This window comes from Schistocerca nitens, chromosome 9, assembly GCF_023898315.1.
Source record: "Schistocerca nitens isolate TAMUIC-IGC-003100 chromosome 9, iqSchNite1.1, whole genome shotgun sequence".
NCBI lineage: Eukaryota > Metazoa > Arthropoda > Insecta > Orthoptera > Acrididae > Schistocerca > Schistocerca nitens.
Genome location: NC_064622.1, coordinates 265470319 through 265496089, shown reverse-complemented (window position 1 = coordinate 265496089; position 25771 = coordinate 265470319).

Sequence of the window (25771 nt, the reverse complement as noted above, 5' to 3'; positions counted from 1 at the left end):
TCTGCGGGCCGTGTAACTGAGGCGGAACGTGGGACCCAGCCCGGTATTCACCTAGTGGGATGTGGAAAACCGCCTAATAACCACATCGAGGCTGGCCGGCACACCGTCGTTAAGCCGCCGGCCGGATTCGTTCCGGGGCCGGCGCGCCTACCCGAGTCCAGGAAGCAGTGCATTACCGCTCTCGGCTAACCTGGCGGGTCGAAGGAACAGACACTGTGCACTAAAAAAACAAAAACATAAAAAATTTTGGACGCCCCCCGATTACGACATCATTTTTGAACAGAGTTTCATGAAATTATCTCGGTTCCCAGATCTCTGCTGATGGCGACTGCAGCCATGAAATCCGGAGACGCCGGTTGCTCGGTAGACAGGCGATGTCAAACCTTAACAAGGTTATAAGGTCCAGAGATATAACACTAGCAACAAAGATCCGTACTGTGAGGGCTACGGTCTTTCCAGTTGTGATGTATGGATGTGGGACCTGGACCATTAGAAAGGCTGAACGGCGAAGAATTGACTCCTTCGAATTGTGGTGTTGGAGGAAACTTCTTACAGTTCCATGGACTGCAAAGAGAACCAACAGATCAATATTGGATCAAATAAAACCAGATTTCTCCCTGGAAGGTCTAATGTTAAAACAAAAGCTGACCTACTTTGGACACACAATGCGAAGGCATGCCTCGCTGGAAAAAACATTAATGCTGGGGAAGATTAAAGGAACTAGAAGAAGAGGACGTCAGAGGATGAGATGGATCGATGGCATCACAGAAGCGATGTGTTCCAACCTGGAAGGTCTACGGGAGAAAGTGCAAGACAGTAAATAGTGGCGTGATTTGGTTCATGGGGTCACGAAGAGTCGGAACCGACTAAACGAATATATATATATATATATATATATATATATATATATATAGAGAGAGAGAGAGAGAGAGAGAGAGATCTTGAAACTGATGGAGTCAAATTTTTCAAGCTTTGTTCGATTTCCGCGTTTAAGACAGGAAACAACAGGAATAAGAAAACCGAAAATCGGTTGTTTCGGAAACCGATATAACCGAAACCCGGCAGTTCCAGCCGCTGCTGCGCCCAGCCCGGCACTCGCACGCCGCCGGTCCGACACGACAGCCGGGCGAGGCGTGGCGGCGGCGGCGGCGGCGCGCGCAATATCGATTGCAGCGCCACGCGGCCCACCGTCCATCTTCCTCGTCCGCTGCCAACGAACCACGCGTTCCAGCCCAGTATTATACGGCGTTTGGCTGTAAAACGAAGGGGCTGACGCTGTCACAGAATGAGTACGCATGCGTCGAAGATGAACGACTAATAGCTGTGAAGCGTGAAGCCTTCTCAGTCGAATGTGGCATCTCTGACGTCTGTAGGCAAATCATTGTAGCCGTGCCATGCGTTTGTGTAAGAGCTAGAGTTGTAAAACTACCATAGGCTTCCAACAATGAACCTGCGACTGCTGCAGTTTTCGTAGACTCCTTGGTCAGTTAAGGTCGCGTCGACGATACCTATTCGTTGGTTCTTTTACATACATCACAACGCTCGCTTTCTTTACGTACGCGCCACGCGGAGTGGCTGCGCGGTCTAGGGCGCCATGTCGCGGATTGCGCGGCCACTCCCGCCGGAGGTTCGAGTCCTCCCTGCTCAGGGGTGTGTGTGTTGTTCTCAGCATAAGTTAGTTTAATTAGTGTGTAAGTCTAGGACCGATGACCTCAGCAGTTTGGTCCCTTAGGAATTCACACACATTTGCACATTTTACGTATACGATTAGCATCTTAGTAGATTACCCTAAAAACGGGCAGCGGTGAACCGTCTAGAAGCTGAGTGAGGGCCGTGTAACGCACAGAACGTATTTGTCCTGTATGGGTACGCTCCTGACTGTCATTATGCATAAAGTGCATTTATAGCAAAACTGAAATTGTCAATATTTAACTCAGGTTTTACTCGAATATTGTTGATATGTAACGTGAGACACAGGGATGTTTTGATAAGAAATAAAGAAAACATTGCAGATTTATCATAGAGCGCAAGAAATTACCATTTCCGTAGCAAAAAGGTAGAATTAAAAAACAGCTAACGAAAATATATCAAACATCGTTTCAATACTCAATCGAATTTATATAAAACATGTTTCTGTTATTGATAAACACCTTTCGCATTTATCGGTAATAAAAGGAAACTCTTGCCTTTGTTCATGATGAAGAACGTTCTATTGAACACAAAATAACAACAATAAATGTATGTTTATTTTTTATGTTTATGCATGTGAACTGTATTTGCATCAGAATTAACTGCTATGGTTAGATAAAACCACAGAAGATAAGAGATCGAGTAATTTTTATTACTTATAAAGAGCAATTTTTATTGCGTAAGATGTTAAATATACATTCGACTAACACTGAATGATGTACGGTTTCAATTATGTGAAAAAAAGTGTGAGATAGAAGTAATAGGCTCCCATTTTCTCTGCTATACATTCATTTATGATTCTTTCGTTACCAATTCTGCCAATGCTACGAGTAATCCTATCATTTATACGAGATTTATGTAGTGCAACAAAGCTACCGCACCGTAATTCTGGTAGAGTGCAACTCTAGTATTTTGTTTTGCCGGTAAAATGACAAGTGTAATATTGTTGTTGTTGTTGTGATCTTCATTCCAGAGGTTTGGTGCCTCTCTCCATGCTACTCTATCCTATTCAAGCTTCATCATCTCTCAGTACGTACTGCATCCTACATCCTTCTCAATCTGTTTATTGTAGTCATCTCATGGTCTCCCTCTACTATTTTTAGCCTCCACGTTGCCCTCCAATACTAAATTGGTGATCCATTGATGCCTCAGAACGTATTCTGCCAACCAATCCCTTCTTCTAGTCAAGTTGTGCCACAAATTTCTCTTCTCCCCAATTCTATTCAATACCTCCTCATTAGTTTTGTGATCTACCCATCTAATCTTCAGCATTCTTCTGTAACACCACGTTTCGAGAGCTTCTATTCTCTTCTTGTCCAAACTATTTATCGTCCACGTTTCACTTCCATACATGGCTAAACTCGATACGAATACTTTCAGAAACGAATTCCTGACACTTAAATCAATACTCGATATTAACAAATTTCTCTTCTTCAGAAATGATTTCCTTGCCATTGCTAGTCTACATTTTATATCCTCTCTACTTTGACCATCATCAGTTATTTTGCTCCACAAATAGCAAAACTCCTTTACTACTTTAAGTGTCTCATTTCCTAATCTCATTCCCTCAGCATCACCCGACTTAATTAGACTACATTTTTTAACCTCCCTTTTGCTTTTGTTGATGTTCAACCTTTCAAGATACTGCCCATTCCGTTCAACTGCTCTTCCACGTCCTTTGCTGTCTCTGAAAGAATTACAATGTTTTCGGTGAACCCCAAAGTTTTAATTTCTTCTCCATGGATTTTAACTCCTACTCCGAATTTTTCTTTTGTTTCCTTTACCGCTTGCTCCATATACAGACCGGGGATAGGCTACAACCCTGTCTCACTCCCTTCCCAACTACTGCTTCCCTTTCATGCCCCTCGACTCTATAACTGCCATCTGGTTTCTGTACAAATTGTCAATAGCTTTTCGCTCCCTGTATTTTACCATGCCAGCTTCAGATTTTGAAAGAGAGTATTCCAGTCAACATAGTCAAAAGCTTTCTCTAAGTCTACAAATGCTAGAAACGTAGGTTTGCCTTTCTTTAATATGTTTCCCAAGATAAGTCGTAGGGTCAGTATTGCCTCACGTGTTCCAACATTTCTCCGGAATCCAAACTGATCTTCCCGGAGGCCGGCTTCTATCAGTTTTTCCATTCGTCTGTAAAGAATACGCGTTAGTATTTTGCAGTCGTGGCTTATTAAACTGGTAGTTCGGTAATTTTCACATCTGTCAACACCTGCTTTCTTTGGGATTGGAATTATTGTATTGTTCTTGAAGTCTGAGGGTATTTCGCCTGTCTCGTACGTCTTGCTCACCAGGTGGTAGAGTTCTGTCAGGACTGGCTCTCCCAAGGCCGTCTGTAGTTCTAATGGAATGTTGTCTACTCCCGGGGCCTTGTTTCGACTCAGGTCTTTCAGTGCTCTGTTAAACTTTTCACGCATATCGTATCTCCCATTTCATCTTCATCTACCTCCTTTTCCATTTCTATAATATTGTCCTCAAGAACATCGCCCATGTATAGACCCTCTATATACTCCTTCCACCTTTCTGCTTTCCCTTCTTTGCTTAGAACTGGGTTTCCATCTGAGCTCTTGATAGTCATACAAGTTGTTCTCTTTTCTCCAAAGGTCTCTTTAATTTTCCTGTAGGCAGTATCTATCTTACCCCTAGTGATATACGCCTCTAAATCTTTACATTTGTCGTCGAGCCATCCCTGCTTAGCCATTTTTCACTTCCTGTCGATCTCATTTTTGAGACATTTATATTCCTTTTTGACTGCTTCATTTACTGCATTTTTGTATTATCTTCTTTCATCAATTAAATTCAATATCTCTTCTGTTACTCAAGGATTTCTATTAGACCTCGTCTTTTTACCTAATTGATCCTCTGCTGCCTTCACTATTTCATCTCTCAAAGCGACCCATTCTTCTTCTACTGTTATGATGATCGTTCCCTAATGCTCTCCCTGGAACACTCTACAACCTTTGATTCGGTCGGTTTATCCAGGTCCCATCTCCTTAAATTACCACCTTTTTGCAGTTTCCTCAGTATTGATCTACAGTTCATAACCAATAGATTGTGGTCAGTGTCCACATCTGCCCCTGGAAATATCTAACAATTTAAAACCTGGTTCCTAAATCTGTGTCTTACCATTATATAATATATCTGAAACTGTCATGTATCTCCAGTATCTTCCATGTATGCAACCTTCTTCCATGATTCTTGAACCAAGTGTTAGCTATGATTAAGTTATGATCTGTGCTAAATTCTACCAGGCTTCTTCCTCTTTCATTCCTTACCCCCATTCCATATTCACCTTCTACGTTTCCTTCTCTTCCTTTTCCTACTATCGAATTCCAGTCACCCATGACAATTAAATTTTCGTCTCCCTTCACTATCTGAATAATTTCTTTTATGTCATCATACATTTCATCAATCTCTTCGTCATCTGCGGAGCTAGGTGGCATATGAAGGGTTAGTCACCTAACGTTACCGCTGGATATATTTCGTAAACCACATCAAATACTGACGAACCGATTCCACAGACCGAACGTGAGGAGAGGGGCTAGTGTAATTGTTTATTACAAACCATACAAAAATGCACAGAAGTATGTTTTTTAACACAAACCTACGTTTTTTAATGGAACCACGTTAGTTTTGTTAGCACATCTGAACATATAAACAAATACGTTATCAGTGCCGTTTGTTGGATTGTAAAATGTTAATTACATCCGGAGATATTGTAACCTCAAGTTGACGCTTGAAACCTCCGACGTTCAGTTGCGTGTTGTAATAAACACGGGCCACGGTCGGCGAGCAGCATCTGCAGGGACATGTTTACGATGACGACCGTGTTTACGAGTGTGGCTGCAGTGCACTGTTGTGGTTTGGTCTAGCTGTCGCAGTGTCCGCATGTAGCGCTTGCTGCTATTGTTATTCTGCATTCGTCTCCGCACGCACACCAACTGTAGTACACTGTGTTACCAGACGTCTGTGATAGTGTAGTGTTGTAGGAACTGTGACCATGGTGTATTCGAACTCTGAAAAGGCGGAGATGATACTCATCTATGGCGAGTGTCGACGAAATGCAGCTGAAGCCTGCAGGATGTATGCAGAACGGTACCCTGACAGAGAGCATCATACGTGCCGCACATTGCAAAACATCTACGGCCAATAGGTATGGTCGTAGCACGTAAACGGGTCCGTAACAGGCCCGTCACAGGAGAAGCGGGTGCAGTTGGTGTGTTAGCTGCTGTTGCCATGAACCCACACATGAGTACACGGGACATTGCGAGAGCCGGTGGACTGAGTCAAAGTAGTGTCATGCGCATACTGCATCGTCACCGCTTCCACCCGTTTCATGTGTCGCTACATCAGCAATTACATGGTGATGACTTTAATCATCGAGTGCAATTCTGTCAATGGGCGTTAACAGAGAATGCGTTGCAGTTCTACCTGTTCACCGATGAAGCGGGTTTCACAAACCACGGGGCAGTGAATCTACGGAACATGCATTACTGGTCCGTGGACAATCCTCGCTGGCTCAGACAGGTAGAGCGACAGCGACCGTGGACTGTAAATGTATGGTGCGGAATCATTGGCGACCACTTCATTGGTCCTCACTTCATTGCAGGGGCCCAAACAGCTGCAACATACATCGTGTTTCTACAGAATGATCTGCCAACGTTGCTCGAAAATGTCCCACTGGAAACGCGTCGACGTATGTGGTATCAGTATGATGGTGCACCTGCACATTCCTCAATTAACGCTAGGCTGACCCTTGACAGGATGTTCGACGCGCGTTTCATAAGATGTGGAGGACGCATAAATTGGCCAGCCCGTTCTCCTGATCTTACACCTCTGGACTTCTTTCTGTGGGGTACATTAAAGGAGAATGTGTACCGTGATGTGCCTACAACCCCAGAGGATATGAAACAACGTATTGTGGCAGCCTGCGGCGATATTACACCAGATGTACTACGGCGTGTACGACATTCATTACGCCAGAGATTGCAATTGTGAGCAGCAAATGATGGCCACCACATTGAACATCTATTGGCCTGACATGTCGGGACACACTCTATTCCACTCCGTAATTGAAAACGGAAACCACGTGTGTACGTGTACCTCACCCCTCATGGTAATGTACATGTGCGTCAGTGAAAAAGACCAATAAAAAGGTGTTAGCATGTGGACGTAATGTGCTGTTCCAGTCTCTTCTGTACCTAAGGTCCATCACCGTTCCTTTTGGATCCCTACGTAATTCGGTGCTCTCCGATACACACGATCGAACAGCGGAGGAGTGGTACTCAAGAGTCAACTTTAGGTTACAATATCTCCGGATGTAATTAACATTTTACAATGCAACAAACGGCACTGATTACGTATTTGTTTATATGTTCAGATGTGCTAACAAAACTAACGGGGTTCCATTTAAAAAAAACGTAGGTTTGTGTTAAAAAACATACTTCCGTGCATTTTTGTATGGTTTGTATTAAGCAATTACACTAGCCCCTCTCCTCACGTTCGGTCTGTGAAATCGATTCGTCAGTATTTGATGTGGTTTACGAAATATATCCAGCGGTAATGTTAGGTGACCTACCCTGTATACTTGTACTACTGTGGTCGGCGTAATTATCTTGGCCACAATAATGCTGTTTGTGGTAGCTTACCCACATTCCTATTTTTTTATTCATTATTAAACCTATTCCTGCATTACCCCTATTTGATTATGTATTTATAACCCTGTATTCACCATACCAGAAGTATTGTTTCTCCTGCCACCGAACTTCACTAATTCCCACTATATCTAACTTTAACCTATTCATTTCCCATTTTATATTTTTTAAACTACCTGCCCGATTAAGGGATCTGACGCTCCGACCCGTAGAACGCCAGTTTTCTTACTCCTGATAACAACGTTCTCCTGAGTAGCCTCCGCCCGGAGATTCGAATTGAAATGAAAACATGTTCTAAAATTCTACAACAGATCGACGTCGGAGATATAGGTCTATAGTTCTGCGCATCTGCTCGGCGACCATTCTTGAAGACTGGGACTACCTGTGCTCTTTTCCAATCATTTGGAACCCTCCGTTCCTCTAGAGACTTGCGGTACACGGCTGTTAGAAGGGGGGCAAGTTCTTTCGCGTACTCTGTGTAGAATCGAATTGGTATCCCGTCAGGTCCAGTGGACTGTCCTCTGTTGAGTGATTCCAGTTGCTTTTCTATTCCTTGGACACTTATTTCGATGTCAGCCATTTTTTCGTTTGTGCGAGGATTTAGAGAAGGAACTGCAGTGCGCTCTTCCTCTGTGAAACAGCTTTGGAAAAAGGTGTTTAGTATTTCAGCTTTACGCGTGTCATCCTCTGTTTCAATGCCATCATCATCCCGGAGTGTCTGGATATGCTGTTTCGAGCCACTTACTGATTTAACGTAAGACCGGAACTTCCTAGGATTTTCTGTCAAGTCGGTACATAGAATTTTACTTTCGAATTCACTGAACGCTTCACGCATAGCCCTCCTTACGTTAACTTTGACATCGTTTAGCTTCTGTTTGTCTGAGAGGTTTTGGCTGCGTTTAAACTTGGAGTTGGGTATTCGATCGATTGCTGAAACTGTAGGCATAGGAAAAGAATATAAGATACATTTTACTTAACCATTTTAACACGAGAAAAGTGTTTGCGAAACTGGTGCCAAAAATTCTCCCAATCCAGCAAAAAGAAGCTCTTGAAATTATCTGCACTGATATTTTGAATAACACTGAAAATGATCCTCATTTCTTGGGAAGAGTGATAAAATGTGACTAATCTTGGTTTTTCATTTATGATCCAGTAATTAAGCCCCAATCCATGCACTGCAAGGGCCCAACTTCACCGAGAGCGAAAAAAGCTCTCATGAACAAATCAAGATTAAAAGCGATGATGACTCTTTTTTTCAGTATTCATGGAATTGTGTATCTTCGTTGCGTTCCTTAAGGTCAGACTATTAATTAACATTTCTACTTTGACATCCTTGCTCAACTCTATGAAGGAATAAGAAAAAAAAAAAGACCCGAGCTGTGGAAGTACCAGCCACAGCTTCTGCATTAAATTTCTTTTATCTTACGTCTATGGGCACGAACTTTTTGTTACTTTAGATGTGAAGGAAATTTATTCTACATTCGGGTCGCTGTTTTATTCGCGACAATGTCGCAGCTCGTGAAACTCATACCGCATTGTCTTTTAAAGAGGTTTCTAGCAAAGTACAGCATCCCAATGTTAAACCATTCACCATATTCGCCTGACTTAACTCCATGTGTCTTTTATCTATCCCTAAGGTCGAATCTGCATTACGAGGGACAAGATTTCAGTCCGTTGAAGCAGTGAAAAACGAGGGCACGGGTCATGATGGAGGTCGCAGTCGAAGACTTGCAGCACTAATCCCATCAATGGAAAATTCGCATGGAGCGTTGTAGTGATAGAGAAGGGGAGTATGTTGAGCGTTACAATGTTTTCGAAATAAAATTTTTTACTCCAATACATCTTGTATGTCCACACAGTACCGCAATGCAGCAAGGGCACAAAAATTCGAGAAAGTATCTTGTAGTCAACTTGACAAAAGAATTCTGAGTGAGCATGGGTCCGTGCCGTAGATTTGTCGTAAAAACTTCGGAATGAAATGATAATAAGTATTTCGGATTAACAAGCAATTTAACTATCAATCTCTTTAACATAACAGCAGACCGTATAGCCGTGTGCGTTAAAGCGCCGCTTCTGTGATAGGGAGATGCAGCGGCCCCGGGTTCAATCTGCCTGGCAGATTAACGACGAGCGTTGGAATGCGAACTAGCCTGTATGTGGCTTTCAGGGGGTCCCCCCAACCCTCGCCCGCTCCCCCTACCCTGCACCCCTCCTCACAGGGAGAATAACTGGCTGATACCAAGTATCACTCGGGGACATAGGTAAAAGAAAACGAAGAATTTTATCTTTAACACAGTTTGACACAGAGAACTATAGGGGAACGGCAGATAATACGGACCACCTGGTGGTTCTAGGGTTTTCTGCGAAACGTAGGAATTGTGCAGTGGTTTGTATAAAGCCAGACATCACTGCACCATTTGCTATAACTTAGCTGCTGTAGCTGTTGAGTAACTATCACGAGTAAATTTCTTTGTTTCTAAGTGCCAGGGCTGATAAATGGCGTAATTTTCGGCACACGTTTATACTTTTAAAGGTAAGAAGCAACGTTATCATTCTTATACTAATATCGAGTGGTTATAATTTAAGTGCAGCGACTCACAGAGGTCCAGTGTGAGCTGTAATTATCGTATGGCAGCGAGACTTGGTAGTTACTCTATTGCGTTAATGTGGAATTGATTTACTCTGGGGAAAAGAAAGTGGCCACCAGGTACAAATATGGCGCTGTACAGCATCTTGTTGAAGTCTCCGGTGCTCGTCACGTTGAACAAATTGTGTAAGTGGCGGTCATCAATAATATCAATTATTATGCCTTTCTCACTTGTCTGAGCTTTTCTGCCCACGTCCTGTTCCTAGTTCATTACATGTGGAAACATTGTTATATGTCCTCCTTGCATTTGCAGCGCCAGGTTTGCACCTGGCGGCCAAAATGGGAACGATTTTTTTTTAAGTTTTAATCAATTCCGCATTAGCGCATTAGAATGTCTACCAAGTTTCGCAGCCTACGATAATTACAGCTCGCACTGGATCCCGTGAGTAGCTGCACCTTTATTGTAACTACCCGGGATTCAATTAGTCTACTGTAGATTGTATCATAATAATAAATTCCTCCCGCTCAAGCCGGTTACTGTTTCCGCCATGTTTTAATGTGCAATGTCAGTCGGGTAGTATGAGACATTCCAAAATCGAGTGGTGTGGGCCATATAAGTGATTTTTTTTATGTCTTTAGGGCACGATACCAAGTATGAACAAGAAGTGTGCCGATGAGAGTCAAGGAGAGTGGTCGGAGGTTGCAATGAAGTGAGCGGTTTCAAGTGTTTTGGAAGGTGAAATGACCGAAAGTGCTAGTGTCGTTCGTTGTAATGTCCCTAAAACTACACTACAAAGGAGATTAAAATCATTGAAACGAGTCAACAGAGATCTGTGATCCCTCAGATTGTTTTTTTCAAAACCAACATTTTAATAAAATTACGAAGAAATGCTTGTAGATCATATTTAAGGTTAATGACGCTAGGTAATATTCAGTTTCAAAAGTTGGCTTACGATTTCGCAGAAAATTTAATAGAGAAAAGAAAGTCGTAAGTAAAGGTCTCTATCGAAACTTTACGAATTAGCACGCAGAACTGTCTTACTGAAAACGTCAGCCCACACGTTTAATGCACTGTTCCAGGTTCAATCGACTACAATTTGAAAGTTTTTTTGTTTTTTTAACCAACTGTTTCTTTTACTATCTAGTACTTATGATATACAAACACGCTAATTTGTTTGTGAATCACAAAAACACCTTTTCTATTTATAAACTGAAAAATCCCCTTAAAAAAATTTCATGAAATACTATGCTGGTAAACCCTTTACGTTATTTGATTTTCAAACAGCTGAGCAGAACTGAACGTACTCAGACATTTCTCTCTTTAATTATTCTGATCATCTCTAAACTGACACACAATATTTTTTTTTTAGCGCAACGCAATCTGACTTTCAAAAATCCCTACAAAAGAATGGCCCTGACTAACAATAACCTATACCTTTCATGAATGACTTACCTCACAAAAATCTTCGTTACTCCAACTACTGCAATACAGCGAGCGAAAATATTGCCAGTTAAATAAAAGATTCTAACTGCTGAAGGCACCAACTACTGATAGGCATAGTTAGCAAATGAAAGATTTTGATAGAGAACAAACAATGTATGTACCTTAATAGTGTTCAAAAATCATTATATATATATATATATATATATATATATATATATATATATATATATATATATATATATATATATATATATATCAGTTCATGACATCCAGTCTTACAAATTTACTGTCTCTGATGGACACTAGAGTTGTGGCGATTCGTGAATGAGTCGTTCATTTGAACGACTCTAAATAAAGAATCGTAAGAATCGAATCGTGATACGGACGAATCGTCGTTCAAAAGAATCGTAAGAACGATTGCGTGTTTCCAAGTCGTGACGATTCCAAGTTCCAACGATTCATCGATTCTTAGTACGCTATGCTTCGAAGGCAACTTCCGATCATGCCGAATAATTACGACCGCCAGACGCTTCTGCCACTACTATTTATGTGAGAAGACGACATACTCCTGAAGTGTAGGATACAAACGTATACAGCGACATTACTTCACTGCTAATTTGCTAATTCTGTTAGTTCCACCAGTGCTGTCACTAAATGGCTGTCGCACTAGACCAATATTACAGAGCCTATATAGAGAGAATGTAGGCTCTCTAACCAATACCGTTCTTGGCGGATTGCCGTGTAATACCGTCTTTAAACAAAACCTTTTTAATTAATAATTTCAAGTTTGAGTTTTCGAATGTTTTCGTGTTCAGATTCATATTAAATTTTAGTGAAGAAATGTCGCTGTATACGATTGAATCATATTGTTTAGAAGTATGTCGTCTTCTCACGTAAATAGTAGTGACAGCGGCAATTTCTCACACAAATTAAAAGTAAAATACCTATGCTTTGTATTTAGAAGAAATGACAGTTGAGCTAAATTTGCTGTGTGGGAGGGCTGTCAGCTGCGTTATGAATTACAAGGGTGATGTGGACTTGGAAAGACATCTTAGCACAGAAAAACATAGGATGATATGAGCCAAACCACGTCTGCCTCACTGCTAGATTTTGTTACTATAAAACAGACGTCTGCAGTTAGATACGTTCAAGCCACACAACTAAACTGGCATACCACGTAATTTTGCACCACCTTTCGCACAAATCGACTCCTCTTTCCTGGTATACTGAAATAAAACAATAGATGCAACCAAATCAAACGTGACGTTTCATCAATTAAGGCATTACACGTATAAATCAGAATCACACTTGTAACGTCATATGCATGTTTATTCATAAATAAACTATTTCTGGCATATCTTATCATGACACAGTTCAATTCTAACCCCATTGACAATTTCAGACATGTCCTGCCATCTGTGAGTAAGATGTAGAACTTTTTGCGTTCCGTAAGAATCGTGCCATCGCAGACTAGAATGAATTGTGAAAGAATCGATTCGCAATGTGAGATTGAATCGTAGGAATCGAATCGGGAAAAAGAATCGTGTTGCCCAACTCTAATGGACACACGTCCAGATCATCCGCTCTCAAAACTGCGCTATCTCTCCCCCCACATCCACCACTGCTGGCGGCTCACCTCCAACTGCGCAACGCTACGCGCTGTTCGCATCCAACTGCCTAACACTACAATAGCGAATATTCCAACAATGCCAACCAGCCACAGACTGCACACAGCACAGCCAGTGAATTTCATACAGAGCGCTACGTGGCGTTACCAACATAAAAACCTAAACAGCCTACTTACAAAACCGTTATTTAGTTGCACCGCCCATACTACCCGACACTTTTGTTTGAATCATAGAATTGTAAGGCTTAGAAAATTTTCTCTTGCTCTATGACGCTTTGGTTGGAAATGATTTTTTCATCATTTACACCACAACAAGTGTTCAAGTAAAGATTTTGTGCAGTTATAACCAACTTCAAAACAACAACTATAGCTTTATACTACTTTTGGCTTAAGAGACCCAACAACCCAACGTTTCCTAATGGTTACGAGGTAGATGAATCACAAATCACAACTTTATCGAATGTAGTGTCGGTTGACAGCACGACGGCGTTGTTCGCCGCGGCGCATACTCGTCTGGCGCTGTCACTTTGTCTTCTATGTCTGTATTATAACTGTTTTCTGTATTGCCTTCCAAAGACACAAAGACAAAGACATGATCCATGGTAGCTGCATGATCCGTAGTCTTTGCGCCTTCATCTTTCCTTCTCAATGCTTCGCAGTCGCTAAGCACTGTATTTTTAAGATTTTGGATTCCCTTCGACGCGAACTTTCCTCTGCCTTACGTTTTCTATATTTCCGAGGATATTTACGAGTCATATTTTGTAATCATTCATTTAATACTGATTTTCTCTTATATTCCGGCGAAAATTTTTAGTGTCTACCTTTGGATCCTAGCAATGTCCAAAAGCTCTTCACAGTGATACACAATTAAATGTTAACGCATTCCCACGCTACGTCAACGAATAACCTTACGCAAAACTAATTCGTAACAAACGCCCGCATGCACCTACATGGTACGCTATCGTCACAGGGGAAACAAATACTGTGCGGCAAACACGTACAGACGTGATCACTATTCCTTGTTGGGTCAAATACTGTTTACACATTAATAGCGTCGTAGTTATTTGCGAGTTAAATCTAACGGCAACTTGAAACACAAAAAAATGTTCGATCGACTACGTAACGAGCGTGTAGACGATTAAACTTCAAAATGGATCAACTTTGCTGACATGAAATTACGCGGGACGAACGATGTGCTGTGTTCTTCAAACCGAAGACTGGTTTGGTGCATCTCCCCACACTAGTTTATGCTGTGGAAGCCACTTCATCCCTGCAAAACTACTGAAATCTCAATCATTTGAACTAGCTGACTGTGACCTAGCTTTGCTTTACTTCAGTTTTTATTCCCCTTGCTTGCCTCCGTTACCAAAAGGAAAATACCTTAATGCTTCACGACGTTTTCTGTCAACCAATCCCTTTCTTTAGTTAATCTGTGCCATTAACTCCTTTTCTCTCTCTACTCCCTCTAAACCTGCCCCTAGTGCTATGGAAGTTATGTCTACCTAATTTCCAACATTCGTCTGTAGCATCACATCTCAAATGCTTCAATTCTCTTCTGGTCCGGCTTTCCCACTGTCCGTGTTTTACAATGCTGTGCTCCAGACGTATATTATCAGAAATTTCTTCCTCAACTGTCTATGTTTGATACTAATAGACTTCTCTTGGTCAGGAATGCCATTTTTTCCAGTGTTAGTCTGCTTTTTATGTCCTTCTAGCTCCATCTGTCATGAGTTAATTTGCTGCCTAGGTAGCTCAATTCCTTAACTTCATCTTCTTCATGATGACCAATCCTGATGTTAAGTTCCTCGCTGTTATGATTTCTGTACTTCTCACTACTTTTATCTTTTTTCGATTCACTATCAATACATATACTGCACTCATTAGACTGCTCATTCCATTCAGAACGTCCTGTAATTCTTCTTCACTTTCACTGAGGATAGCAATGTCATCAGCGATTTTTATCATTGATATCTTTTCATGTTGAATTTTAGTTTCAGTCTGGAACCTTTGTTTTATTTCCGTCATTCCTTCTTCGATGTGCATCATAGTAGTGATGAAAGACTTCATCCCTGCCCTACACCCTTTCTAATCCGATCACTTTGTTCTCGTTCTTGAAATCTTATGGTTTCCTTTTGGTTCTTGTACATATTGTATATTAGCCGTCTTTTCCTATTATTCTCCAAATTTCGAAAATTTTGCGGTATCGAACAATTTCTACAGGTCGACAAATCCTATGAATATGTCTTGATTTTTCTTCAGTCTTGTTTCCATTGTCAGCCACAATGTCAGAACTGTCTCTCTCGTGCTTTTACCTTTCCTATATCTAATCCGGTCATTATCTAACAGATCCACAGTTTTCTTTTCTATTCTTCTGCATATTATTCTTGCCAGCAACTTGGACGCATGGGCTGTTACGCTGCTTGTGCGATGATTCTCGCACTTGTCGGCTCTTGATATCTTCGGAATTGTGTGGATATCTTTGGAATTGTGTGGATAATGTTTTTTTTTCCGAAAGTTTGATGGTATATTGCCAGTCTCATACATTCAGCGCGCCAATGTGAATAGTTGTTATGTTGCCACTTCTCCAACGACTTTAGAAATTCGGTTGGAATGTTATCTGATCCTTCTATTTTATTTGAACTTACGGTCTACAGAGCTCTTTGAAATTTTGATACGGAACCCCGTATTTCTTCTCTGTCGACTAATGTTTTTTCTTCTGTCACGTCATCTTAGAGGCCTTCAATGTACTCTCTCCTCTCCATTTAACAGTGGAATTCCCATTGCACTCTCAATGTGAGCGCCATTGCTTTCAATTCCACCGAAGGTTTCTTGACATTTCTGTATGTTGAGTCAGTCCTTCCGATAGTAATTTCTTCTTCGATTTCTTCACGCTTTTCATGCACCCATTTCGCCTTAGATTCCCCACATTTGCTGTTTGTTTCATTGCTAAGTGATTTGTATTTCTGCATTCGTAAAATTAATTGTACTTCTTTCGTCGGTCAACTGAAGAATTTCTTCTGTTATACATGGATCCTTCGTAATTAACTTCCTAGTATCTACGTTTTTCTTTCCAATAACTGTGAATGCTCTTTTTAGGGACGTCCATTCCTCTTCAACTGCACTGCCAAGTGAGCTATTCTTTACCGCAATATCTATAGCATCAGAGAACTTGTAACACTCCCTTATATTCTATTATTATAGCCCGTTCGTTCGGGATCTGAATAGCAGCCCACATAAGTATTAATTAATATGACCGTGTACCTAATGGGGCTGGCAATCGGATTGGACTGCTTCGGAGTTGTTACATTCCATTTTGTCTTTCTCAAATGCTGTAATAATGAAATGTCTGGTGGCAAGAGAACAACAACACAGCTTCACTAATCAAGACCTATATTCATCTCAAAAACCACAAAGATAAGGAGACAGCCACTGCCTTCGTCATACACTGTTAATAACGGCTACTCTCAGCACAGGCTTCCTCGCTATTCATAATCGTCACACGCAAAATCCAATCACTGTAATCCAACACTGTAATCCAAATAATGCCGGCGCGGTAGACGCGGAATCTCAACAACGGCACACAAATATCGCTGATCACACTTGTAATTAAACTTCTTCACTTTCCCGTATAATACTAACACAAAGGGGTTAAACCGCGGCGATGGCCCCTCCCTTTGTCGGTAATTTGTATCAACAACTGCTGGCTTCTGCACAGCTCTGCCCGCCTCGCGGGAACCTACCACACACAACTGACTGAACTGACTCTCGCTCTCGCGACCCAACACACTATCGATAGTTGCCCTGTCGACCTGTGCTGATGCAAACTTAGTAGTAAGGGCCTGCGGACCCCTTACAAACTTCAAGTGTATTCCTTCTTTCCTTAGTACTTCCATGTCCCACTTCTTTGCGTAACAAGTCTTCCTATCTAGCCTCTTACACTTCAGCCTACTCTTCTTCACTACTAAATTGTGATCTGAGACTATATCTGCTCCTGGGTACGTCTTACAGTCCAATATCTGATTTCGGAATCTCTGCCTGACCATGATCTAACATAACTGAAATCTTTACGTACCTCCCGTCCTTTTCCAAGTATACCTCCTACTCTTGTGATTCTTGAACAGAGTATTCGTTATTAACAGGTGAAATTTATTGTAGCATTCAATTAATCCTCCTCCTGTCTTTTTGCTACTACAAAGCCCATATTCGCCCGTAACATTTTCTTCCACTTCTTCCCTAGAACCAAACTCCAATCTTCCATGGCTATTAGATTTCGATCTCACTTTACGTACTGAATTAGCCGTTCAGTATCCTTAAATACTTTCTCTATCTTTCTGCTTGCGTCGTCGATATGTGAAACTGAACTATTGTTGTCGGTGTCTGTTTGCTGTCGATTCTGATGTGAACAATCCTATGACTGAACTGTTAACAGTAACTCACTCTCTGCCCTGCCTTCTTATTCATGACTAATTTTACTTCAGTTATACTATTTTGTTGATATTACCCTATACTCGTATAACTAGAAATCCTTGTCTTCTTTCCATTTCACTTCACTGAACTGCACTATATCTAAACTGAGTCTTGTTATTTCCTTTTCAGACGTTTTAGCTTCCCTACCACATTCAGACTTTCGACATTCCACATCAAGACTCATAGAACGTCATCCTTTCGCTGATTATTAAATATTTTTCTCATGGTCACTTCTTTTTAGCAGTCCCCTCCCAGAGATACGAACGGGGGACTAGTACGGAATCTTTTGCGTCTGCACAGATCATCATGACACATTTTCAATTACAGGCCTCATTCCCTTTGGATTTACTTTATATGTTCTTAATGCAGTGATTTCCATTGCCCTCTGTATCCTAATGGCGTTGATCATTGCTGATTCTTTCGCCTTCCAGGGGCAGTTTCCCAACCCTAGGTCGTGTACCTAGGATCAATTATTATATTGAGTTTTAAAAAAGTTGCGATCGAGAAAATCTTGTGAGTGCCTTATTAAATCGTCTATTTGTTACATTATTGCTCTACTTTAGGCAATAACCAGTAAATGAAGAAAAATTAAGTAGAATATTATGAAAAACCAATTACAAATTAAATACAATTTGAAATGGAAGGTACTAGAAACTAGTGCAAATTTCGATTTTTAAGACAGGTAAAACTGTTAACACAGCAAAGAAGAGCAGGTCATTCACAAATATCACATGGCAGAAGGCCTTCTTCCGTTTCAAGGTAGTGGATGGTGCACGACTGATGAAGTATGCTTAATAGCTCAAAGGGTATATAACTACTTTTAAAAATATATAGAGTTTTACTCACCATAAAACAATATATTGTAAACAGATTTAACATTTTATACTGCACTGAAATACGTAGAAGCGAAATATGTACAAATTCTGCACTAACTAGAACCTTATGTCAAACAACAAGAAAACCCGCATAAAATGGCGGAAACTGCTTATGACGGTTGCTGGTGCACTTTCCCTCATGCAATTATAAAATCACTCACCAGACTGAAATACCGACTAAAAATATGTTACGTTCCGACGTTCACTATCGTCTAGGTACAACACTCTCCCCAACCATCAATGAGTCTGAGAGGATCTGTTCCTCGAAAATGTTACGATGTTATGCAAGGATGAACCATGACTTCTCAGGGTTCAGTTTAAGTTCCAGGTTTTATGGCCATCATGATAATGAACATAGGCCATACCTGATGCGGCAGCAGCAACTCAATCAACTGAACACCATAATGGTATACATGGTGATACAGGTGCCCCTAGCTATTGGTTTTATGCAACCCACAACCCCTTCAAATGCGAAATGCAAGATTTTCACATTTTCTCACTCGCTACCTGCAAACTATTATCCCTGCACAAAAAATGAACGAGACTTTTTGTAGGAAATTTAATATAGTTAAATTTTGCTCCAAGGAAGACTTATGTAAGTGACCTTCAAGCGTTTTGCTTGAATAATACGAAAATCACTGATTCCAGCTAAAACGTATCCCAGTACAAATACAACTACGTTAAATTTCCTACAACAAGCTGCTTCTCGTTTTCTTCTGTAGAACTAAAAGTAACACATAGATAAGGAGAGACTATGACAGTTCCACACACTGTTTTTGAAGGTGTTGCAACTTGCGAAAAACTTATCGCTGGGGCTAGCTGAATCACCATGTATGTGGTAGTTACAAGAATGTAACACAAATAAAATACCGTCAACGTGCAGGGAGAGAAGCAGTGCATTATGGAATGTGAAACGAACCCTGGCAGACTCCTGAGATCACATGGTTCTACGACTCATAGATGACTCGTAATATTACAGTTTGCGCATATGTGTGTATATAGAAACTCATAGTTCACTATCTTCCAGTGTGTGTGTGTGTGTGTGTGTGTGTGTGTGTGTGTGTGTGTGTGTGTGCGTGCGGAGTGGACTGTGACGAGGGTGGGGCCAAGCGCTTAGTCAGAGGAGAGGGCAGAAGGGCGTGTGTAGGGTTAGGGTGTGTGTGCGTGGCTCGCTAATCCAGCCCCTGGCGGCGACCCACTTTGAGGGCGGCTCCCCGTGTGTGCGGCCGGTCACACAGGGGAGGTGTGTGTGTGGCTAGGGACGGCTGTGCCCACAAGCGGCATTCCGTCCACACGCCGCTGCCAAGCAAGGGCTGCACGCTCGACGCCCGGCCGGTGACACACTTGCTGCCGATCACAAAACCTCCGCATCAGAAGCAGAGGGTCCTTCAAGAAGCCCACCGGTTTTGATGAGATATAGTTTTTTGAATCAAATTAACAAAATACAAACATGTTCACCACACCTTCTCATTTCATGTATGTGAAATGGTATGGTATGACCTAATATGACAGGAACTCTGTCCGAAAGAACAGACACCAAATATGCAACAAAGAAAAGGCTGGCCAACGATCCCTTCAGTGCAGATGTACATCACGCTCGAACTCTTACGGGAATTGTCGAAATACCGCGAATAATGAGGATAATGGATAGGGGCACATTCGTAGTGTGTGGAGAAGTTGAGAATTTGGGTCTGACGGGAGGCGTGCTAGGGTAGTCGGTGTAGTTGCTAAGACCACTCTGCCGGTCGCTGTGGACGAGCGGTTCTAGGCGCTTCAGTCCGGAACCGCGCTGCTGTTGCGGTCGCAGGTTCGAATCCTGCCTCGGGCATGGATGTGTATAATGTCCTTCGTTAGTGAGGTTTAAGTAGTCCTAACTCTAGGGGACTGCTGACCTCAGATGTTAAGTCCCGTAGTGCTTAGAGCCATTTGAACCACTTCAACCGGGGTTTGATTCCCGGCCGGGTTGTTTTTGTCCGCTCGAGGACTGTGTGTTGTGTTATCCTTATGTTCGTATCATCGTAAGCGACAAGAAAATCGTCTCCAATATGCTGTCGTACCGTCATTTGGTTACTGAGATGGTTGAATGGGCACGAAGTGAAAGCTAATAAAATGGCCGCCGTTAATTTACACGAAGAGCCACAGAAACTGGTACACCTGCCTAATGTCGTGTAGGGCCCCCGTGACCACGCAGAACTGCCGCAACACGTCGTGACATGGACTCGAATAACGTGTGAAGTAGTGCTGGAGGGAACTGACACCATGAATCCTGCAGGGCTGTCCATAAATCCGTAAGAGTACGACGGGGTGGAGATCACTTCTGAACAGCACGTTGCAAAGCATCGCAGGTATGTTCAATAATGTCCACGTCTGGGGAGTTTGGTGGCCATCGGAAGTGTTTAAACTCAGAAGAGTGTTCCTGGAGCCACTCTGTAGCAATTCTGGACGTGTGGGGTGTCGCATTGTCCTGTTGGAATTGTCCAAGTCCGTTTGAATGCCCAATGGACATGAATTGGTGCAGACAGGATGCATACGTATGTTTCACTTGTCAGAGGCGCATGTAGAATCGTCAGGCGTCTCATATAGCTCCAGATGCACACGCCCCACTCTATTACAGAGCCTCCACCAGCTTGAACACTCCCCTGCTGACATGCAGGGTCCATGGATTCATGGTCTCCATACCTGTACACGCCCACCCGCTCGATGCAATTTGAAATGAGACTCGTCCGACCAGGCAACTTGTTTCCAGTCATCAACAGTCCAAACTCGGTGTTGACGGGCCCAGGCGAGGCGTAAAGCGGTCTGTTGTGCAGTCATCAAGGGTACACGAGTAGGCTTTCGGCTCCGAAAGTCCATATCGAATGGTTCGCACGCTGACGCTTGTTGATGGCCCAGCATTGAAATCTGCAGCGATTTGCGGAAGGATTGCGCTTCTGTCATACTGAACGATTCTTTTCAGTCGTCGTTGGTCCCGTTCTTGCACGATCTTTTTTCGGCCGCAGCGATGTCGGAGTTTTGATGTTTTACCGGATTCCAGGTATTCACGGTACAATCGTGAAATAGGCGTACAGTAAAATCTCCACTTTATCGCTACCTCGGAGATGCCGTGTCCCATTGCTCGTGTGCCGACTGTAACACCGCGTTCAATTTCACTTAAATCTTGATATCCTGCCATTGTAGGAGCAGTAATCGATCTAAGAACTGCGCCAAACACTTGTCTTCTATAGGCGTTGCCGACCGCTGTGCCGTATTCCGGCTGTTTACATATCTCTGTATTTGAATACTCATGCCTGTACCGGTTTCTTTGGCATTTCAGTGTACATCTACATAGATGTTCGCCAAGCCATCGTACAGTGCCTGGTGCGGAATTCCCTGTACCACTACTAGTCATTTCCTTTCCCGTTCCATACGCACGCAGAGCAAGGGAAAAACGACTGTCTATATACCTCCGTATGAGCCCTAACTTCTCTTATCTTAGCGATCCTTACGCGAAATGTACGCTGCCAACGTAGAATCATTCTGCATTTAGCTTCAAATGACTTGTCTAAATTTTCTCAACAGTGTTCCTCGAAAAGAACGTCGCCTTCCCTTCAGGGGTTGCCATATCAGTTCCCGAAACTTCACCGTAATGCTGGCTTATTGTTCGAACCTACCGGTAACAAATCTAGCAGCCCAGCTCTGAAGTGCTTCGATGTCTTCCATTAATCCGACATGCTATGGATCTCAAAAATTTGAGCAATACTCAAGAATGGGTCGCAATACTGTCCTATATGCGGTATCATTTACGGATGAACCAAAGTTTCGTGAATTTCTTCCAGTAAACCGATGTCCTCCATTCGTTTTCCCTACTACACTCCTTACGTGCTCAATCCGTTTCATATAGTTTGCAGCGTAGAGCCTAGATATTTAATAAACGTGACTGCGTCGAGCAGAACACTACCAATGCTGTAGTCGAAAATTGCGGGTTTGTTCTTTCTATTTTACTGCAGTAAGTTGCATTTTTTGGCGTTTACAGCAAGCTGCAATTCATCACACCAATTACAAATTTTGTCTGTCATCTTGTAGCCTCCTGCAGTTACTTAACTACGATTCCTTTCCGTTCACCGCAGAATCATCACGAAAGAAAAGCAGGTTGCTGCTCACCCTGTCCGTCAGATGATTTGTGGATGCAGAGAATAAGAGTGGCCCTATGACACTACCCTGGGGCACTCCTGATGGTACCCTCGTCTCTGACCGACAATAGCGTCGAGGACAACGTACTGGGTGTTATTACTTAAAAAATCTTCGAGTCACTCACATATCTGGAAACCTAAACCGTACGCTCGCACCTTCCTCAAAATTCTGAAGTGGGCACCGTACCAAACGCTTTCCGGAAATCTAGAAATATGGAATCTGACTGTTGTCGTCCATCGATGGTTTGGAGGATATTGTGTGGGAAACGGGCAAGTTGAATTGCGCGGGAGCGATGATTTCCAAATCCGTGCTAATTTCTAGACAGAAGCTTTTCTGTCTGAAGGAAATGTGTTACATTCTAACTCTTTCAGCTGCTTCGTTAACTGAAGGACAGATACCTTCTCCATATGGTTAAGGCTAAACGGCCATTGACCTTCTCCTGTGCTGGATGCACATGCAATGCCCGACCTCTTACGGGACTCGGTAAGATGGTTTGCCGCGAGTAATGAGTGTAATGCGCAGTAGCACTACGACTGTAGTGTGTGGACATTAAGTTGGGGATGTGGGTTTCACGGGAGGGCGTGAAAGGGATAAATCCCTGCAGTCTCGCTATCCTCTGTGCCCTCAGTGGCTCAGATGGAGAGAGCGTCTGCCACGTAAGCAGGAGGTCCTGGGTTCGAGTCCCGGTCGGGATACACATTTTCAACTGTCCCCATTGATGCATAACAACCCCTGTCGACAGCTTAGAGTCTTGATTTAATTATAATTACTTTCAAGTGTGCTGTCGGCGCTGCTGCATTGGCCAGCGGTTTGCAGTACAAGACACATGAAGTAATACTCTTGGTGTAGTGAGATCTACCAGATATTTATGAGTTCCGGTGCAATTACACACGGGATGCTAGCAGCGTGTGGGCTATTGCAGAGCGTGAACTTGTATGGCCACTTGGTTGCGAAAGAAACAAGGAAGATTTGAAATGAAACGGGCACATCGACCACAGATTTTTTAATAACTTTCTATATTAGAAAACCGGAATATGTAGACGTACACTGAAACTCCTCAATCAACATCGATTTCAAACTGACTGCGAAAGAGAAAAATTATTTTACAGTATACACAAAAATAGTGTTACAAGAGAATCGAACTAACTCACTACCAATGAGAGTTTTTTTTAGTCTAAATGGTGTGTAATGTTGATACTTTAAGTTATTCTGCAAGCGGTGCTGATATTCAAGACCATAAAAGTGGGTTAAAAGCTGTGAGCTATCTGAGAAAGTTAACCTTGCATTACTGCGCAACTGTTTCACCAGGTATCCAGTCTAGCTTACCAAATTCCCAACCAGATTAACATTAATTATAATCTTTTAGTACTCATCTTACGATAACCGGTGATATATACAGGGTGAGTCACCTAACATTTCCGCTGGATATATTTCGTAAACCACATAAAATACTGACGAATCAGTTCCACAGACCGAACGTGAGGAGAGGGGCTAGTGTAATTGGTTAATACAAACCATACAAAAATGCACGGAAGTATGTTCTTTAACACAAACCTACGTTTTTTTTTAAATGGAACCCCGTTAGTTTTGTTAGCACATCTGAACATATAAACAAATACGTAATCAGTGCCGTTTGTTGCATTGTAAAATGTTAATTACATCCGGAGATATTGTAACCTAAAGTTGACGCTTGAGTACCACTCCTCCGCTGTTCGATCGTGTGTATCGGAGAGCACCGAATTACGTAGGGATCCAAAGGGAACGGTGATGGACCTTAGGTACAGAAGACTGGAACAGCACATTACGTCCACATGCTAACACCTTTTTATTGGTCTTTTTCACTGACGCACATGTACATTACCATGAGGGGTGAGGTACACGTACACACGTGGTTTCCGTTTTCAATTACGGAGTGGAATAGTGTGTGTCCCGACAGGTCAGGCCAATAGATGTTCAATGTGGTGGCCATCATTTGCTGCTCACAATTGCAATCTCTGGCGTCAAGAATGTCGTACACGCCGCAGTACATCTGGTGTAATGTCGCCGCAGGCTGCCACACGTTGTTTCATATCCTCTGGGGTTGTAGGCACATCACGGTACACATTCTCCTTTAACGTACCCCACAGAAAGAAGTCCAGAGGTGTAAGATCAGGAGAACGGGCTGGCCAATTTATGCGTCCTCCACGTTCTATGAAACGCCCGTCGAACATCCTGTCAAGGGTCAGCCTAGTGTTAATTGCGGAATGTGCAGGTGCACCATCATGCTGATACCACATACGTCGACGCGTTTCCAGTGGGACATATTCGAGCAACGTTGGCAGATCATTCTGTAGAAACGCGATGTATGTTGCAGCTGTTTGTTACAACACTCAACTGAACGTCGGAGGTTTCAAGCGTCAACTTTAGGTTACAATATCTCCGGATGTAATTAACATTTTACAATGCAACAAACGGCACTGATTACGTATTTGTTTATATGTTCAGATGTGCTAACAAAACTAACGTGGTTCCATTTAACAAAAATTAGGTTTGTGTTAAAAAACATACTTCCGTGCATTTTTGTATGGTTTGTATTAAACAATTACACTAGGCCCTCTCCTCACGTTCGGTCTGTGGAATCGGTTCGTCAGTATTTGATGTGGTTTACGAAATACATCCAGCGGTAACGTTAGGTGACTCACCCTGTATATAAAAAGACAATTTAAATAAAAAGAAATAAATCAGTTTATATTTGGACATTTAATTTAACATTGATCATTGTTCCGTTAAAATTTCAGCAATTCAAACTTGATTCATAACTAAACTGGTGCCTTATTTAGGATTGTGAAAATGTGAGTTTGTAATCTTACGGAACACATCAAATAGGGAGCCAAGATTAGGAGACTACATACAACACTGCATTCATAAAATAACACACGAAGAACGTTGAAACATATCCAAGAGGAAATTAACCATAACCAACCGATTCAATTTTCACCCTAAGAAGTTACGTTCGTAGCGCAATCCTGTCCGTCATGAAATTACCACACACTGGTGTACTAAATTCGTACTAACTCTCTGTGAAATCTTCCCGAAAAGAATAGCTGAGGGCTACTTTGATGCTTACACCACATGCTTCACGTGGTCAACCTGGTTCACACAAAGAGTGTAACTCCACAATAATTTTTATAATTAAAATAAATTACATCGAAACGCAATTTACAAAAGAAAAACCTCGAACTGGTTACTATCGTCTTACTATTAACC